Source organism: Neovison vison, chromosome 2, assembly GCF_020171115.1.
Source record: "Neovison vison isolate M4711 chromosome 2, ASM_NN_V1, whole genome shotgun sequence".
Classification (NCBI taxonomy): Eukaryota; Metazoa; Chordata; class Mammalia; order Carnivora; family Mustelidae; genus Neogale; species Neogale vison.
The window spans coordinates 109,814,850-109,821,653 of NC_058092.1; the positions used below are offsets into that span (position 1 = coordinate 109,814,850).

Below are 6,804 nucleotides of genomic sequence, written 5' to 3' on the forward strand. Positions count from 1 at the left end.
CACCCAGGCACCCCTAATGTACTGATTTTATGAGAAGAAGCCTACCGTGTGCTCAGGGTAAGAAGAGCACGGAGTGTACAGGTGACTGCCCCAGTCGTTGTTTGATGTTAAGCTCTGGATCCAAGAAGGGAGTGATTGCCAAAATAAGGACTGGGGCCATTTTATCATCTCTGAAGAGGGTACTTTGCAACTCTGGGGCAAATCCTTCTGTGATTTTAATATAAAAATAGCTCTTTAGAAATAGCATGCTTCTTCTAAGGATGAAATAGTTTTTGATACTGATTTAATTTTAAAACCTTTAAATGTGAGATTTATTAAAGAAGCTGTTTAAAAAAAAAAAAAAGAAGCTGTTAAATAAAGCAATAAAGCAAAGGGAATTGGTGAGCCTGCCTGCTGTGGGTCTCCCAAGGACTAGTTCTGTGGGCTGCCAGGACTATCTCAGGACCAGCAGACCTGGCTGGGCAAACTATGGGGGGAGAAGGCCCCTCACACCTGCAGGAAAACATCTGTAACTGCAGTTATAACAAATATACTTTTAGACTTGATGGTTATTACTTGTTAACCATATAGTTTAGTTATCTATAAAAGTATATGACCCTAAATCAATAGAATCTTCTTTGAGCAAAATGGGTTGTACACTAAAATTAAACCATGCTGGGGTACCTGGGTGACTCAGTGGGTTAAGCTTCTGCCTTCGACTCAGGTCATGATCTTAGGGTCCTGGGATTGAGCCCCACATGGAGCTCTCTGCTAGGTGGGGATCCTGCTTCCCCTGCCCCCTCTGCCTGCCTCTCTTCCTACTTGTGATCTCTCTCTATCAAATAAATAAAATCTTAAAAAGAAATAAAATAAAACCATACATAATCTAAAGGTCTATATTTTTTTGAATAAGAACTTTTAAAACTTCAGTTTATGTGATGTTATCAAATGAACCTAAAACTTTCTGATGACATTAATGTTCTAAGAGTAGTATCCAAAATTGCATTTCTCCCCATCATGTCTTGTATTATATTTTGTATTATGGACACTTTTGAATGTATACAAGATCCAGAATAATGATTCACTGACTGGTGTTCATAGATTAAGTATCAACCTTTGCCAATCTTAGTTATTCTGCACCCAGCTCCATTTTTCTTTTGGAGTCTTTGAAAGCAAATCTCAGAAAGCATGATAGTTTCTATGTCAAATAAGGTTCTGAAAATATGCATTTTAAAGGAATCTGTAGGAAAAACAAAGGAAATGTCTTGCCGGCAAGACAGGATTGAAAGTCCAGGCAGAGGGATGAAATGTCCCATCTCTGGCTGTTTGCTTAAGACAGCTCCAGGGAGGGAAAGGGCTGATGGCCTAACTGGGAGAAAGCTGCTATTTTTCAGCTTTCTATCCCTTGCTCTCATTTAACCACAGGTATTTTAAAAAGGTGTTTTGCATTTCATGGCAGAGGAGCCCAGGTTTACTTGGGAACAAGGTCCAGCTGGAATGGGCTGCCTGAGAATGGCTGGAAGCCTGGTGAGGGGCAGCAGATCCCTGGCTCTGCAGAAGGTTCTTTCTTGTTATCAGTTGTAAACAGATAAGATTGTAGCCAACCCATCCACCAGACCTCCAGTAGAACTTCTGACTCGTTTTGATCTAACACAAAGTGTGTGGGAATTGGGACACCCTGTCCCAGGATTGAAGACCACCCCACCCTCTGGGTCTAGATGGAACCTTCCAGCCCACTGAGAACAAATCTCTTGCTGCATGGCACCACTTCTGATGGAATGTCTGTGACCAGCAAAGTCAACAATATAAGCTCAGAGCTACATTAAAATAATCACTGAAGCAGGCTAGACATTGTCAAGATGGGTCATCTATTAAGAAAGGAAATTTGGGATACCATCTTTGGGGTGATCCATGGTCACGTTTTGAGGGCAGCTGACCCACAGCCTGTGCGTCCTGGACCACCTCCCATGGAAGCCTGAGCTGGCCATGTAGCTTTCTCCCTTTGTCTCATAACCATGTCCACCAACAAGAATGCTAATTCACCAGCTGCCTGCCTTAAGAACAAGGGGAAAGCAGTACAGAAATGAGGTGGCATTGAATAGAAGTTAATGTGGAGCTGAGGAAAGCTAAGAAGGATGATCAGAAGCTGAAAAGGAGAAATGTAAGCTCATGTCCCCATGATGCTACCTCTCCACTGCAGGAAAACCACAACAACCAGCACACTATAAATTGGTGTGTTGATGACGCTAACAAAGGCATAAATAGCAACAATTTGGAAAACCAGTTCCAGGCTACTCAAGCTGCTAAGAAACTGCTTTCTAGGGAAAAGCAGCCCCCCATAGACAACATAATCCAGGTGGGTTGGAATCCAAAATTTGTGTCCTTCTTGGGCAGAACTGATTGTAGTCCCATTTAGTTTGAATCTGCTTGGGCTCTCACTGACATTGCTTCCGGGACATCAGAACAGACCAAAGCTGTGGTAGATGAAGGTGCTATCCCAGCATTCATTTCTCAGCATCTTCCCATGCCCATATCAGTGAACAAGCTGTATGGGCTCTAGGAAATATTGCAGGTGTGGTTCAGTTTCTCAAGACTTGGTTATCAAGTATGGTGCAGTTGATCCGCTTTTGGCTCTCCTTGCGGTTCCTGATGTCATTGTTAGCATGTGATTAATTATGTAACCTTACTTGGACACTTACTTGATAAACCTTTGTTGCAACAAGAATCCTGCACCCCCCGCACGATGATCAAGAAGTCTTGGCAGATACTACTGGGCCATTTCCTATCTTACTGATGGTCCAAAAGAATGGATTGAAATGGTTGTGAAAATAGGAGTTGTGCCCCAGCTTGTGAAGCTTCTAGGAGTTACTGAATTGCCCATTGTGACTCCTGTGCTAAGAACCTTAGGAAATATTGTCACTGGACAGATGAACAGACTTAAGTTCTAATGGATGCAGAAGCACTTGCTGTTTTTCCCAGCTTGCTAACAAGCCCCAAAACTAATATTCAGAAGGAAGCCACGTGGACAATGTCAAACATCACACCTGGCCCCAGGACCAGATACAGCAAATTGTAATCATGGACTAGTTCCATTCTTCATTGGTGTTGTCTCTAAGGCAGACTTTAAGACACAAAAGGAAGCTGTCTGGGCTATGACCAACTATACAAGTGGTGGAACAGTTGAACAGATTGTACACCTCATTCATTGTGGCATAATAGAACCACTGATGAACGTTATAACTGAAAAGGATACCCAAATTATTCTGGATGCCATTTCAAACATCTTTCAGGCTGCTGAGAAACTAGGTGAAATGGAGAAACGTAGTATAATGATTGAAGAATGTGGAGATTTGGACAAAATTGAGACTCTACAAAACCATGAAAATGAGTCTGTGTACAAAGCTTCATTAAAATTGATTGAGAAGTATTTCTCTGTAGAGGAAGAGGAAGATCAGAATGTTGTGCCAGAAACTACCTCTGAAGGGTATATGTTCCAGGTTCAGGATAGCACTCCTGGGACCTTTAATTTTAAGATTGTACAGCTGAGGCAGAAAGTTGCTTGTTGTGTACTCCATTTGGTAGAAATTTGTCTTATTGTTTCTCTACTAAGAACTCTTTTTAAATGTGTTTTGTTATTGTAGCACTTTTTACAACAAAGCTCTACTTGACCAGTTCGAAACTGTATGAACTATATGGAGCTCCTCCTCTCAGTGCGTTTCTTATTTCTATGTGGAATCTCCTATCTTGCAATGTCCTGTAAGTTAAGATTAAATTCCACCCTCTTCTTTAAAAGAAAGAAAGAAAGAAAGATAGATAGATTTGGTTAAATATATTGAAAAATATCCTAGCCAAAAAAAAAGATGGCAGATACACAGACATACTGAGCTGATGAGTGGCTGAACAAGAACTGCCAGCATCACTTGTTGGTTTTAAATTACAGAGTGATTGGGCAGACACACACCATAGTCACTATTTTGGGTATAACCTGCCTCAGAGATTGAAGTAAATTCTCTTTCTTGCACCGACAGAGCTGAATTTGATTGGGCATTTGGAAGCAGTCACCAAAAGGAAGTAGAAGACCCATAGCAATGATCCATGAGCAAAATTTCTCTGCTACTCATAGATTCCCATTCTCCTGCTGACTGCACAGCTTCTGCAGCAGAGTTCACTCTACAGATGAGAATGGTCATTAGGAGGGAGCACTGGCAGGTCACTTGGCTCAGAAGTCTCCCAGAGGAGCAAGGTCTGGTAAGCAAAGCCAATGGGCATCACCATTGCAAAAGCTGCTGATGTTTGCACAAACCAACATAGAGAAACTCAGAGAAAACTCTGCAGGCCAAGGTCTGGGATACCACATGGGAAAGGGGAGCCTTGGTTTGCTCTTTCATTCCCCAAAACACTTCCTGCCTCCCTGGAGGTGGGCCCTTGAGGATGGGCCAGGTGATGGGCAGTACATCTTTCTTCTGAAGATGTACCCAGCCTTTTGAATTTCCTGGGTAACCTTCCTTTCTCTTTTTGTTTACTCTGCTGATGGTGCTCTGTGGGATCAATTAGTAGCCACCACTTGGGCAAAGAAATGTCAGAAGCTGACATTCACAAGTGGTGATGGGGAAGGGCAGAAAATGAGAGACAGGGAGGAAAGCAAAGGCCCCATCTCATGAAAAGAGATGAGAGCTGACCAGCAAGTGTGTGACCCAGAGAAGGAGCATATTAGAGAGAAACATAATTTTCTCACCTGCTACTCAGAACCATAACACTGGGGTAGCAAACTTTTGTTTCTTATGATTTACCTAATAGAGACAAGAGAGAAGAGGCACAATGAGATGAGGACACAGACTAAGGACCACAGAGGACCTGAGTCCACCAATTTCTCAAATAGGATGTGAGGAATATCCAGAGGGACCACCATGCCCAGCTCTAGGGAACATGAGTCACACACATAAAAGGTGAAACAAGCCCCTGGTATATAGAGTCTAAAGAACTCTCAATCTTTAGAATGCTCTAGAGCAGCATGGAGCAATAAAATTGATAATACACACCCCCCCAAGTCTGTGGATGTTTTTCTAAAGGCTTCTGAAGTTTGTCTTAGAAGGGAACAGAAATTAGAACACATGGTAAGGAGTTACTGAATAATAGAGAAAATAGAAAGGTTATGGATGTCAAGCTCAAGTAGGAGAAGGATGGTATCTGGGGTGGGGGTGGGGGGACAGTGGCCTGACTCAGAAACCCAAGAGGGGTGTATAGAGGATGGGATACATAATTAAGTGTAATTGAGGCACAGTGACTCTCCTAGACCTGTGATTTCTAAGTGGGATATGCCTGATGCCCAGGAGAGAGACAGAGCTAGAGATCCAGACCTAACAGCCTCTTGGTAACTTTACCTGGTAATGAATCCAAGGGGGCACATACAAAAGGAATTGGGGGGCCCATCTTAGGGCTTTGGCCTAAAAGTAAACTCAGGACCATATAAGCAGCTTTCATTATGGCAAAGCAGATAGCAGTGAAACTGATGTGTGAGTTTAGTATCAAATGAGGCTCCCTAGTGAAATAACCCAAGTCAGAGATGAAAGGTTTCCAGGATAACTTTGTTAGTTATACCACATTTTTCAGCCCAGACAAACTTCTCTCCACTTCAAGTTCTTCTTCAACTTTGCATGCCACTGTGGTTGTAATGAATCCAAAAGATCTGACACATTTTTGGATTTTTCTAAAAACTGAACTTTATAAGATGAAATAAACTGCCAGGGTTCTATTCAAATCCATTTAATCAAGACAGTACTACTGGGACAGTAAGATATAATCAGCTGGCAGAACATGTCAGGTAGATACACAGTGGAACACCTGTCATGGTGAATTCACATAGCTTACCTCTCCACACAGGGAAGTACTGGTCTATAGCTTACAGGACAGGGATGGGAATAGAGGAGACAATGGTTTGCAAGTATGTAGGTTGGATATGACTTGCAACGATGATCTTTATTGTTGTCCATTGTTTTTAGTTTGCTTTCAAAAGAAATTTCTTGTCCATAATGAAGAGTCTGTTCAAGAAGCTTTCCATGAAGAATTCAACTGCATTTATTAGAATGAATTCACTGAAGTAGTTCTATTCTCATCCTTTTGCTTCTTAATGTACTTTATGAACCTCTATTCCCTAAGAAATACTTAACCTCAATGCAAACCTCTAAATGGACAATCATAGACTCACAAAAATAATGTCAGCAACCATATATAATAGCAGGGAAAATCAAAAGATAACAAAATGAATACAAACAATAAAGTATATAGAAAAAAGAGAATTAATTTTTTTAATTAATTTACTTTCAGAAAAAAACAGGAATTATTTTTTTTCCAATTTATTTATTTTCAGAAAAACAGTATTCATTATTTTTTCACCACACCCAGTGCTCCATGCAAGCCGTGGCCTCTATAATACCCACCACCTGGTACCCCAACCTCCCACCCCCCCGCCACTTCAAACCCCTCAGATTGTTTTTCAGAGGCCATAGTCTCTCATGGTTCACCTCCCCTTCCAATTTACCCCAACTCCCTTCTCCTCTCTAACACCCCTTTTCCTCCATGCTATTTGTTATGCTCCACAAATAAGTGAAACCATATGATAATTGACTCTCTCTGCTTGACTTATTTCACTCAGCATAATCTCTTCCAGTCCCGTCCATGTTGCTACAAAAGTTGGGTATTCATCCTTTCTGATGGAGGCATAATACTCCATAGTGTATATGGACCACATCTTCCTTATCCATTCATCCGTTGAAGGGCATCTTGGTTCTTTCCATAGTTTGGCGACCGTGGCCATTGCTGCTATAA

General features: G+C 41.6%; 1 pseudogene; it reads left to right on the forward strand.

Annotated features, from left to right (window-relative positions):
- Positions 1-1,994: 1,994 nt before the first annotated feature.
- Positions 1,995-3,620, forward strand: LOC122899204 (annotated as a pseudogene).
- Positions 3,621-6,804: the final 3,184 nt, after the last annotated feature.